The 13,676-nt window shown below is 34.7% G+C and overlaps 1 protein-coding gene and 1 long non-coding RNA gene across 2 annotated transcripts in view; one reads left to right on the top strand and one right to left on the bottom strand.

The window, feature by feature from the left end:
* The window catches only part of LOC141447298 (uncharacterized), a 65,719-nt gene extending 64,574 nt beyond the window's left edge, over positions 1–1,145 (top strand). The window contains exon 3 of the long non-coding RNA XR_012454249.1: positions 529–1,145. This is a non-coding gene — a long non-coding RNA (uncharacterized lncRNA). The remainder of the gene's footprint in view (positions 1–528) is intronic.
* The window catches only part of LOC141447297 (homeobox protein EMX1-like), a 99,692-nt gene that overhangs the window by 51,057 nt on the left and 34,959 nt on the right, over positions 1–13,676 (bottom strand). The window lies entirely within an intron of this gene.

Genomic DNA, 13,676 nt, shown 5'->3' with positions numbered 1-13,676 from the left:
TGCAATCTCATATAAATGCTCTAGCTCAAAATCATTCTTCTAGAACTCTTCCAGATAACCCGGACAAGATGTCTTAAAAGACAGTGGCCTCGTGATCTCCTCTCTAGTGAACAGAGTGGTTATTTATTCAGTGTTTTGGAGTGATACCACGGGGTAACTTCTCCACTCGTTACCTTATCATTTGTTACTCTGTTATCATTGTTACTTATAGCACCAACGCGCTGATTATAGCACTAATAAGCGCTAAAAGAACAACAAAAAACGCTTTTTCATGCACTTTTTCAACGATCAATCCTTTACACAACTGTAAAACCGCACATTTTTAATTCAACGTTTATTTCTAAAATCTTCCTACGAAATGACGTGACATATCAGATTTCTTATTTATTTATTTATTTATTTTTAAGTGCAGTTATTACAAATAAACATTTTTTTTCTTTTTAGAAAGTACAAAATAAATAATAATAAAAAATTGCCGAAAAACTATAAAAGTATTTATTAGTTAAGGTTTTATTTATTTTGTTTCAGGGATAACCAGCAAGAGAGGTTATAGTGCCAAAGTGAGTGTTAACAAGCTGCCAGTCTCAGCCTAGTTTTGCAGGTTTTTATCTTTTTAAAACTATAAAAAACGTTAACTTGATGATTGTGTGCTCAATTTACTTTGTAGTTTACTACGGCCATCTTCATGTTGTTAAATTGTTATTATTATTACTTCTTATGGATATAAAGAGCGAAGTTGATAGGTAATTTTAAAAGGAGTGTTGTTGTGAAAGTAAATTTTTCCAAATAGTGTGGACTGGTGGGGGGGCCCACCATATTGTAGCCTAATGATCATTTTCTAGAGAAAATAACTAATCTCTTACCGTATCTAAGTTCTAACTTCTAATGAGTTTAAGAGTTCTTGATGTCTGTATTATAGTATTAGAGACGACGGTGGTTTGCCAGTTTGATAAATTGAGTCCTGTCATTGCCACATTAAATTAGACATTCTTCATGGTCTCTGCTGGTTGAAATGTAGAAGATAAGCACTTTGTTTAAAATTACTTAATTGATTTGAAGACAGGTTCACTTACAATTTGGATCTTTTTTTTAATAATGAGTTGAGGTGAAAAGAAATGAATTAGGTTAAATTTTCGGAAAATAATGAAAATTAACATGAAGCTAATAAAGTTCCTGAAATAGTTTTCCTGTAAGAATACTTCGATCTAAATTCGTGAAAATGGAAAATTATTTTTGAAAAAGACGGCTCTGATAATTTTATTTATTTTCCTCGAGATTTTTACGCTTCATTTTCTTGCCTATTTTGGTGTCTCAGAGAGACTAGTTTTTTAGAGTTAGTTATCAGGACTGAAGATATTGGATCTCGGGTGTTATTCGGCAGCTAGCACTGAGCGAACTCTGTGGCGTAGAAATGGTATTATTTCGTAGGATATCCTCTTTTTTCGGAACTTTTAGGCCAAAGAGAGTAGCTGCAGGCAGCAGCCTTGCGTCTTCATCCCAAGATCTCAAAAACTCCACTGCTAAAGCCGCATGAGTTATCCCTGATTATTATTATTGTAATCTGAGGCGCTTCAGTAGAGTCTATTTTTCAGTTGAGTTTTACGTTCAGCTACCTAATTAGTACCATCGTGAACGGAAGCGATACAAACATACTTTCTTCTTCTTATTTTGCGCGACGGTCCGTCTAGCGAACCTTAGAGTCTTCCCTATTTTGGGCAGCCATTTTCCAGTTACGTACGTCCAGCAACGCCAGGGCATCCTCCTTCACTCCGTCCAGCCAACGTAACTCTTCCTACCGCCATGTAGTAAGCCTCTTCGGCACGTCATCATCACACATTCTAGCCACATGTACCGCCCATCTCTTAGTCTGCCTATCACTTCTCACTTTACTGATGTCCGGTTCTTTGTACAGAGAGTAGATTTCCGTTTTAGCGCGTTTTCGCCAAGTCTGGCCATCCCGAATTGGTCCAAATATTCTTCTTAAAATCTTTCACTCAAAAATCAGGAGGTCTTTTCCATCTGTTTTAGAAAAAACCCACGTTTCCGAACCATAAGTTATAACTGAGCGAATTAGTGTCTTGTAGAGTATGATTTTTAGTCTCCCTAGAAATATTAGCTTGCTTTTCATCTGCTTGGTGAGCCCAAAGTAGCATCGATTCGCGCTTATTGTTCTACTTTTAACCTCTGCTGATGTTTCATTCCCTTGGGTAACCACAGATCCGTACTTTACTACTATAAAAATAAAATCCAAGGCCTAGACCGAGAGAATCGAACCCACTAAACCAACAATACATCTTAGCTTTGTTACCGCTCGGCTACCGTGGCGCCCAGAGCTTTTCTCAGTACACAGCCGGCTAGTTTCTCAGGGATCTCTCGATACAGTGGCCATCACCGGAAGCTGTAAGAAGCTCTTCACAAAAAAATCTCTAGACCAAAAGCTGGACTCAAAGAGCGGATGTCCAGTTGGGAAGCCAGTATAAACTAACCACTTAAATAACCACCTTCCTGTGAAATATTTGTTATTAATTTAAACCATTCCAAATACATTTCTAGAAATATCTCACAATGATCAAATTACTCAGATTTTTGGATTAATTTTATTGATTTGCTTAATTAAATCCTCTCGAACGTCACAAATATAATTTCATTCAAAATTCTTCGCACTTATAGACCAATTTTTTTGTTTAATTTAACCAATCATACTCCTTAACTTTTTCTAACCTACAGCCTCAACAAATGCGCGACTTAGTAGATTAATCTTTTATACAACCTAAATACACCTGGTATACTTTCCTCAACATGTTAAATTATATAATTATGTTTTACATAAATTATGCAGAATGTTTTTTTTTAAATTAAAAATAAAATAGTGATAGCTTCAGGCTGTTAGAACGTTTGTCACCTGTCCAGCAGCGCTTACTGGTTACTGTATAACACGTTTTCTCTCTAAAACCTAACATTTTTAAACATTTAAAAATAAAAACGTCTTATCTGTACAGTAAATCAAACTGCATGCTTTTAAGGCAAAAAAAAAATAATGTACAAACCTTTTTTTTAAGTACATGTATAAAGAATATTGCTGAGTAGAATTTCAGAATCCAGTTAATTTATACTTATGTTGAAGTTAACATTATATTATTCGTAAAATAAGATATTAAACTATTTAGAAAAAGATCACATATTTGATAATTCATACATATGTATATATACATATAAAGTAAAGTAATGCCTAGTTTTTCAGGCGAGCTTTACGTCTATCTACCAATTAGGCGTCGTGAACTGAGACGATTATACTTATATATATATTATTGCAAGAAAAAATAAGTTATAATTTGCATTCAGGAAGATGGCGTCATTTTAAAGCGAAATAAATAGGTTATTAAAATATCTGCACCAATATTATTTAACACTAATCCTACAACACTTAACCGTTATTTAGCTCCTCCCTCTACCTTCGTTTAGATTTAAACGGCTTCACTCTATTTTAAAGTGGTTTTTATACATATCAAGCAAGTGCCTATTAGATATTAGATTGCACCTAAAGTGTAATTTGAAAAATATATTTAGCAAGAATTTGTTTTAAATCATTTATTTAGTTACAATCAACGCATTTTGTGTTATAAGCAACAAGGGTAACAATAAGCAACATATCGCATATATCAGAGTGGAGAAGTTACCCAGCGGTTACACTCCAATAACATTCTACATTCTACTGACTCTCTTCATCAGAGAGGAGATCGCGAGGCCCACACTGTCTTTTAAGACGACGTCTAGGAAAGTTGTCTGGAAATGTTCTGGAAGATAGATGAATGGATTGTGATTTGACTGAATGTTAAGATGAAATTTTCTGTATCGTGTTTCAGCCACTTGTATTGCACGCAAAGGAATGTTCAAAGTCTGTGTGAATGGTTTGATTGGTGACGTAGAAAAGGAGCGTCAAACTCTAGAGCGAAGAATTTTAGACTGCAAGGACTGGGATCCTTTGCAGAGATTTGAGCGTTTGGTTGAACCTCCACAGTTCGATGTCCTGGGCACAGACTGGCTTTAATGTACGACTTACATTAAATACATTAAATCGTACTTACATAAATAAGTCTTTTGTTGTCTAGAGTGAGTTTTGATCTGTTGTCTAGTAGTCTTTTCAGTTGTCGGAGCGTCTGTTGAGTTCTGTTCTTCTTAAATTGTGTCTTAGGATTCCATGTAAGTCTTTTGTCGAGGTAAAGAGCTTGTCGAGAGTAAATTTGTAGATTAAAGTCAAATTTGATTTTTTTCCACCATATTCGACCATTGCTATTATATTGAATTTTGTGCCTTTGGGATTTAAACGAATGCGTCTCATCTTTCTATTGTAATAACTTTGAAAACAAATAGCTTCATTATCATTACTTAATAAACGGTATTTCGTTTCAACCCTATACGAAAAAAATGTAAATTTAGTTTGTCAACATCTGATACTTAGCTACATATAAATGTACATAGTGAACCTGTAGAAGATATTTTTTAAACAAATGATCCTCAATGCCTATGGTTTATACAACAAAATATTTCTTTCAAGGCGGAAGGATTTATAGCAGCTACATAATGTTAACACGCTTGTGAGTTAACTTCTTTTTTTGCTTTTGCTTTTTTTTTTTTTTTTTTTAGAGTTATCTTAATTGAGATGAAGAGAACATACAGTTTTTATAGTTATCGTAAATAGTTTTAGAAAAGTTGAAGGTGTCAATTGATGGTCTGCTTGTGATGAAGAGGGTATTTTGGTGGGAGGGTGTATAAATAGAGGGCTTCAGCCGCAGGGCAATAAGAAGTCTTAGAGGAATCCCTGACCAATTAGGGACCGGACCAGACTTGTGCCTCCACACGAAATAGAAGTAAAAAACAAAGAACATATCTTTACATAATTATTTACAAATGTTTATATACCGCGTGTATATATTATGTTTTAAGTTGTAAAATTCTTCCTTACATCCGTTTATATTATTTTTATTTTTATTTATTTAAATCTTTTGGTGTTTTTTAGGGCACCACACTTTGAGCACAGATGTGTTCAATTATTATTATACAATGCAGCATTGTAGGCCGAAATATTCTGTTAACAGTGAACTGTTATGATGATTTTTTTTCCTTTGTTGAATCTGATTTTTTAATGGGAACAAGTTGATTGGTCAAATAAAGCCGTTAGAGAATTAGATGTAACAGCTTTTGATGCATGTGATACTTCGAACGCAACACTCGTATCTAATTACTCTTTTTTAATTTACAACGACCCTTTTGGTAACAAAAAAATGATTTTTTTCTGCAACCATGTAGGGAAGTTCTCATTACTCAATTAAAATCAGCTGTGTAATGCCCAACTTCCCACACTAGTGGGGAAAAATTCCCATTAGTGTCACTTTCCTCACTAGTGAGTGGAAAAACTTTATTGTGCTTCCTTGATATAAGAAGTTTTGTTATTAAATATTTTCTGTAAAACTCTAATAAGCTTATTTAAATTTATTTTATTTAAATAATTAAAAAACGAATATTAAAAAATAAAATAAAAATTGAAAGGAATATAGAAATAAAAATAATACTTTAATAAATAATTAGATATTTTTAATTATAACAGTTAAAAAGGTTATAGTGTTACCTTATAGAAATTTAAAATGGATTCTAGTGATGCCTGTTTAGAAAACACTCCTCCATCAATAAAAGAAACAGCAGAAAATGTAATAAGTAATGTGAATACGTAAGTAATGTAAATAATTGTAATATAACAATAAATGTTTATAATAAATAAATTACTTTTTGTAGACTGTAAAAATGAAATATTTAATTTTTTTACTTAATAAATCTAATGGTTGCAGAAAAAATATAATATTTAACTCGAGTGTCAAGTATTTTCCTCACACTCGGCAATTTGCACTTGCACTCGCCTCGCTTCGCTCGCTCGTGCGTGCAAACCATGCCTCGCGTGAGGAAAAGTACTACTTTCCACACTTGTTAAATAAATAACTATTTACTAAGAAAAAGTGGTCTAGGACTGCATTGATTTTTTCATAGCATTCACGTGTATTGCATCCTTGACCGGTGTCGAACTTTCATGCATCATTAGAGGTAGATTTAATCAGTATGGTGTTGATATTTCAACTTCAATCACTGTTACCGCCTCGCATTACGCTTACTGTCTGAGTGTAGTTTAGATTACATTGTTTTCGTATGTTTTTTATTCGAAATATTATTGTTAAATAATCAATAATGGAACCTAGTAAAATTTTTAAGAGTTCGAAAGGTTTTTGGGCATAGATTATGTCGGAATTGTGGGAATTCAACCAGAAATTTGAACACCTGAGATGTCCAAGTCGTCGCACATTATAGACAATTTATTTTTATTAACCACAACCAACATCGGAAATTCGTGTCACAAATTTTTTTTTACTTTTTCTAAAAAAGATAATAATTGTAATTTTTATTCGATAAGGAAATTCCTTTTTCTTAAAAAGAAAACTAATCATTATTAAGGAAACAATTTATCTAATTATGGTGGCAAACCTGACACCATAACAACGTGACATCCTTCTTTTAACAAAAAAAGAAGAGAATTACATTCAATTTCTTCCTTGAAACAATACAATCATTACCAAGAAACAAAATGAAAATAATAAATTTTTTAATGATGCAATCAAAACATCAGGTGAAATATACTCGTATGCTTCTGTTGATGACATCCTAATTGCAACGTAATAACCATTTATACCAAAATGGAACAACCTATGTCTTTAAACCGAAATATTACAAACAAAATAATTTTAGGGAATAAATGGTTAGCTAGGAAAATTATTTAAGTTGATTCGAAAAAGAAAATGCTGAAAAAAAGATCTGAGACGTAAAAAGGATAACGGAGATCGTATACCGCATTTCCGAAATAGGTTAGGTTAGTTATTTTTTTGAAATTTTGAAAAAAGGTTTGAAAGAGGTTACCTTTTACCTACGTTTAGTTTAGCCAATTAAGTTCTACATCATCGAGGCACATTTTTCCAAATAAACTGCTCCACAAAAAAAGTGGCGCACTTTGAAAAAAGCGTTTATTTTTTGTTTTATCACATTTTGGGCAAAGATTATTAGTTTTGTTTTCATAAACTGTCAGGGAACAATTAATCGAATCAAGGCCCAAAGTTTCACGTAAATAGAGAAGCAATTCCTCGTTTAATCCCCTTCAGTCTTTTTGTGTAAACAACAACATGAACTTTACCTCAACAGTAAATAAATTTATTGACCTCTACAGTTGCGTTTCGACTTTTTTCAAGCTGAAAGCATTGCAAACTCTCAATTACAGCAGAGCAAGTGGCCCGTATTATTGCATTAGTTGAGGATAGACGGAGTCAGCGGTACGCAGCTTGAACGTTAGGGTTGCCTGAGACCACCGTCCGTAGAGCCATCCATTGTTACCAGGAGACAGGCCTCTGCACTCGCAGACAAGGTTCGGGTCGACCAAGAGCCACAGAAGCACTTGATGACCGATTTATCAGAATTCACACTCTAAGAAATCGTACATCAACTGCTTCTGAAACAGCTCAAACACTGCTTACTGTTCGTGGAGTTTCACTCAGTGCCGAAACCGTATGAAGAAGGTTTGCTGAAATGAATTTACGCTCTAGGAAGCAAGCCACGGGACCATTGCTCACCGTAGACCATCGGAGAGCCCGTCTAGAGTTCGCTAGGGAACACCGCAACAGGTCTGAGAACGATTGGAGAAACGTTCTCACTTCAGACAAGTCCCGTTTTGCTCTCTATGCACCTGATGGGTTTACCCAGTTTACCGAAGGCCTGGGGAGCGCTACGCTCCGTGCAATATTTCTGGTAGACTACCATTCGGAGGTGGTTCAGTGCTGGTGATGGCTGGGATTTCTATGGAGGCTAAGACTGAGCTCCACGTGTTCAACAGGACAATCTTGAATGCAGATTTGTATGTGAGGGAAATTTTGCAGCAATATGTGATACCCTATGCACCATTTATTGGGGAGAATTTTATTTTTATGCGAGATAATGCCCGACCACACACTGCCGCCTGTGTTGTTCAATATCTACAGGACACTAGCATTCGTGTTTTGAGGTGGCCAGCACGCAGCCCGGATTTAAATCCAATTGAACATCTTTGGGATGAGCTGGGTAGGCGATTAAGATGGAGAAATAATCCTCCCAGGAGCTTAGAAGAGTTGCGAGGTGCTCTGGTGGAGATATGGGAGGAATTAACACAAGATTTCGTGAGAAATTTAATAAGGAGTATGCCGAGGAGATTGGATGCAGTAAGCCGAGCTATACACGTTACTAAAATTCTTTTTCTCTTTTTTAATCGGAAGAAACACATTTTTTTCTAAATACTCATTTTTTGCTGAGAAGTACTTTTTTGTTAAATTAAAGGTTTTCATTTCTTTTAGATCATTTTTTATTTTATTTTAGCCTTCCCCTAACTTTATACATCTTATATTTGCTAACTAAAATAAATGTAGAACAAAAAAGTTTCAGAGAAAAAAAAATAACGCATTTTTAAAGTGCGCCACTTTTTTTGTGGAGCAGTGTATGAACTAAAAACTCAATTACTATGTAAACTGATATACTATTCGCCCTGGTTTCATTTTTGGCTTCAGAAGTTGGTCAAGTTTTCAATCCTGTATTTTTGCTCATCATTTTCCATAACCACCAGGGTCTACTGACCAGGGTGGTTCAACTAGAGCAGTGATTCTCAACCCTTTTTTTTGTCGCGGCGGCACACTTTTAACTATTTCAAAATTTGGCGGTACACTAACAATAAGATAAGTTTAAAAGTATATTACTTAACCATAATACTCGTACACTGTGTAAAATAGTTGATGTTTATTTTTTAATATGTCATAAAATAATATGTACTACAAAAAACAACAGTAAATGTATATTAAGGGAGTAATTACAAGTTAATAATAAGAAAACTTTTAATGAGAAATTTGAGCTTGATGTTTTTTGATAATTTCGTTTATATTTGGGTCGGTATAAATGATAATGCTACTCTCATATCGTCTTCTACATTAATTATATAATATTTATTGGATGCACTTCTAAAATTTGGCGGCACACTTCAAAACTTTCGCGGCACAATGGTTGAGAATGGTTGTCATCATACAACACGGTTTGCTAAGATGTAAAAATATTACTGGCGCTTGCATTTTGTTCAAAACTTTTATTTTATACTAAGAACAATTATTTACTAAGCAATAGTTAGAATCTTTGAGGCGCCACGGTAGCCGAGCGGTTAGTGGCGAGACCTGTAAAGCTAATATGTATTGTGGTACTGGGTTCGATTCTCGGTCTTTAGGCCTTGGATTTTATTTAATGGTTAATATGAGGAATTTACAGTAAAGTATGTTTGCTAGTCGCCTCCGTCCACCGACACCTAATTGGTAGTTGGACGTAAAGCCCGCCTGAAAAAATAGGCTATTACTTTACTTTTACTGTTTTTACTTAGAAATGTAATATTTCCTAATTTTTCTTCTCCTATCAGTTAAAATACTTGGTATTGCATTAATTACTTTGTAAATATATATATTTGTGAAAAATGGGAACAAGATACAAAACTTTCGTTTAGATAGCGTGATTGTGAAACATCACTAAAAGCCGATGTTGGCCGGATGTGGTGGTTTACAAGGGCGGGCTTTAACGAAGACAAAGAGCGGTAGACAGTTGTTATTATCACTATTTTATTGGAGAGTTACCGCCTCTATTAGTGCCTGAGGCGGGGACGTAATGGATGCTAAACGCTACCGAGATATCAAGATACCAAGCCCTGATAAGAGTTTATACTCTTGATTGAGCTGTCCAAAAACCCTCCTAAAAAACATTAGATTGAAAAATTACCTCTTATCTATCTTACTGCTTTTTTTTTAAAGTAATGTTCAGAGCGGAAGGCAAGGTACATGGTTCAAAACTAGCGCTAGAAACGTTCTATTTAATTTTATTTTTTTATTTAACCAAATTAGCTGTACCCCAGGGGCAGTTCTTTTTTTTACAAAAATATTTATATATTAATTTCACTACGAACTAGTTGATAAATATCAGACACTGCAGTTAAAAATGAATAAGTTTTGACTACAACTTTTTTTTCAACACTGTGTAACCCAACACTTCATAAACGTCGAAATTTTATTTATATTCTCTTAATTATATTACTCGTCAAGATGGGGGGCTCTATCGTCAGTGATATATTTTATTAAAATATGCATATTTATGTAATGAAAGGGAAAACGATTAGCTGATTGGTTTGAATACTGGACTTACACTCGGAGATCATGGGTTCGCGTACAGCTGCTTCTAATCTTAGAATTTTTTTTTTATTTTCATTTTTATTCTAAGAGTTTTGTCTGTAACGAGAGAAAACTATCAGAAGGACGGCAGTGTACGAGAAGATTCTTGGCGTCAATGTGTTTAGATTTTGCCTTAAATAAAAAGAAAATATACAGGGTGATCCATTTAAAAAACATCAATCGCTAATAACTTCTTAGGAAAGCGGAATTTCGGATAACCCCACGAAGTAGATTTGTTTTTTTTTTTTGTCTAGATTTCAAATTCTCCACCCCCGATGCTGTATCTTCATTTTTGGCGGAGTTACGGCTAAAAACCCGATTGGGGTGTTATAAGGACCATGGGTTTAGACATTGATTATGAAAACTACATAAAAAACTGTAAAGAATGACGTTAATCCCGTTTCGATATCCCTAATATTTGTCGAGATATTTAAGATCAAAGTTACCGTGATCGGTTTACAATATTAATTTTTTTCCATCAGAAATACACCAGTTTTGGGAGGTCCTCTGACTGCTAAAAATGTTATTTGTGACGCAAAGAACAAAAATAATGATAACTGAAGATTTTAAAAAATGTCATGTAATGGTTGAGGGTGAACCAGGATAAATTTGTTTTATCATCAAATAAAAGCAACCATCACATCATGTTAATGTACCCTGTACGCAAGACTTCTTGACCTATGATTGCGGTAAGAATATCTAAACCAAAAAAAAACCATTTAGTTCACTTCGTGGATTTTTCCGAATTTCCGCTTTCCTAAAAAGTTATTAGCGATTGGTGCGTTTTAAATGGATCATCCTGTATAGTAATATATTGTGTGAACGTTCAGACGTTATTTATTTGCTGCAATTTATTAAGTTCTAATTGACAACTTTGTTCTGAACTTCGACATTTTATTAATAGTTATGGTTCAGTATTACTAAATATAAAAGTGATAAATCTACGAATTACATATATTATGTATTTATTCATTTGTCATTAAGGCCGAACCCTTATATAAACAGATTGCCATTTAAAATCTATTTACTTATGTGATACATTAATGAAATTAAATGAGCAAACTAATTACATAAATTTAGCGTACACAATTGTAAAAATGCGTAACTTTAAAAAGAAAAACTAATGGAAACTTTTTCGAAAAAACGACCAAAAAAAAATCTTTAGTAAAATCGTACTTCCGGTACAACTTTTTTATCCCCATAAAATTCGAAAATTTTGGCCAAAAATGAGGTGCTTATAACATCTTTAAAACGCACAGTATACTAAAATGGCCCATAAGAGTGCAACCATTTTCTTAGAACCCAAACTAAAATCGATTGTGGTATTGGGACTTTTTGCGATTTTCAGAATATGAGAAGCTGTTGGTAGGACTGAAAAATCTATGGGAACATCCGTCTTCTCTTAGCTTAATTAAAGACACGGTTTAAATTTATACTATTGATGAACTCTAGAATAGGCTATACGCAATACTCGCGTGTAATGACAATGTAGAATACCAGAACTAGAACATATCACTATATTAACCGACCTAGCTCGTACGTTTAATAATTATACGTAGCATAATGTTTATTGAGCAGTAAGATGTCCGGTTTTGGGGTTCCTGCCATCATCAGAGGTAGAATAATGAGCTTGCCATAGAATTTCGCCTTCAAATGGATGCAAGTGTGAAACCGGAAGGAAATATTATCCAGCACTGAGGACCTAACCACATTTTCAATATCTATTTTTGGTTCGAGTTCAAACATATACGAGGGTCGTTTGAAAAGTCCGTGCAAAGTCAGAGAGATAGCACCACTGGCGCGTATCGAGGTTATGTTTAGTTAGTAAGCATCTCTTGGAAGAACACACACCAAGTTTCAGCCAGATCGGTCTATTTCTTTGTGTTTAGCATTCGTTTGAATCGAGGAAGTCGAGTGATTTTCAAAAAATGGACGAAAAAGAATTTCGTGTGTTGATTAAACACTACTTTATGAAAGGCAAAACGCCTCAGGAGACTAAAGAGAAGCTTGATAAACATTATGGTGACTCTGCACCTTCGATTAGAACAGTTTATAAGTGGTTTCAAAATTTTCGGAGTGGCCATATGGGCACAAGTGACGCTGAACCTTCTGGACGCCCTGTTGAGGTTACTACTCCAGAAATCATTGATAAAATCCATGATATGGTGATGGATGACAGAAGAGTGAAGGTGCGTGAGATTGCTAGTGCGGTGGGCATCTCGAATGAACGGGTACATAATATTTTGCATCAACATTTGGACATGACAAAGCCATCCGCAAGATGGGTGCCGCGATTGCACACGCTTGACCAAAAACGAAATCGTGTGAAGTGTTGCAAGGACGGTTTGCAGCTGTTCCAGAAGAATCCGCAGGACTTCGAGCGTCGTTTCGTCACTGTGGATGAAACATGGATACATCACTACACTCCTGAGACCAAAGAACAATGTAAACAATTGGTTACCAAGAGGGAATCTGCGCCAAAAAAGGGCGAAGACCGTTCCTTCGGCCGGAAAGATTATGGCGACTGTCTTTTGGGATTCGCAAGGAATAATCCTCATCGACTATCTGGAAAAGGGTAAAACTATTACAGGTGCATATTATTCATCGTTATTGGACCGTTTGAAAACCGAGCTGCAAGAAAAAACGCCCACGATTGACCCACAAAAAAGTCCTTTTCCATCACGACAACGCACCAGTTCACACCTCAGCAGTTGTGGTCGCAAAATTAATGGAAATAGGGTTCCAACTCGTTTCACATCCCCCCTATTCTCCAGACTTGGCTCCCTCGGACTACTATTTGTTCCCCAATATGAAGAACTGGCTGGCGGGAAAAAGATTTTATTCAAACGAGGAGGTGATTGCAGAAAGGAATGGCTATTTTTCAGACTTGGACAAATCCTATTATTCGGAAGGGATCAACAAACTAGAGCAGCGTTGGACGAAGTGTATAAGCCTAAAAGGAGACTATGCTGAAAAATAAAAAAGGTTTACCCCAAAAAATTAAGTAGTTTTTATTTTTGCACGGACTTTTCAAACGACCCTCGTAATGTAATACTTGAAAATTAAATTACGCTACCAGTGCGTATGCTAATAGTATTAATTTATTAAGTAAAAATTTCAAAATAGGCCAGTGATTCTCAAAAATTTAAAAAAACAAACATCAAAAATTGAAATGAACTAAATGTTTTGAACTTTTAGTGTTGAAATGTATTTTTTTAATGTAATGTATTGCCAGAAATTTATTCACCCTTTACATTATATTGTATTAAATGTTGCTTGAATATTACATACCATCAAATGATTTGCATAAATTGCTGGAGGGGATTCTGTTTTTTTTTGTGTAGATATTTGTACTTGGTACGCATT

Source organism: Rhodnius prolixus, unplaced genomic scaffold (genome assembly GCF_049639745.1).
Source record: "Rhodnius prolixus isolate KJV_2025 unplaced genomic scaffold, Rpr scaffold_7, whole genome shotgun sequence".
NCBI classification, from domain to species: domain Eukaryota; kingdom Metazoa; phylum Arthropoda; class Insecta; order Hemiptera; family Reduviidae; genus Rhodnius; species Rhodnius prolixus.
This window is presented reverse-complemented; position numbering and strand designations above follow the sequence as displayed.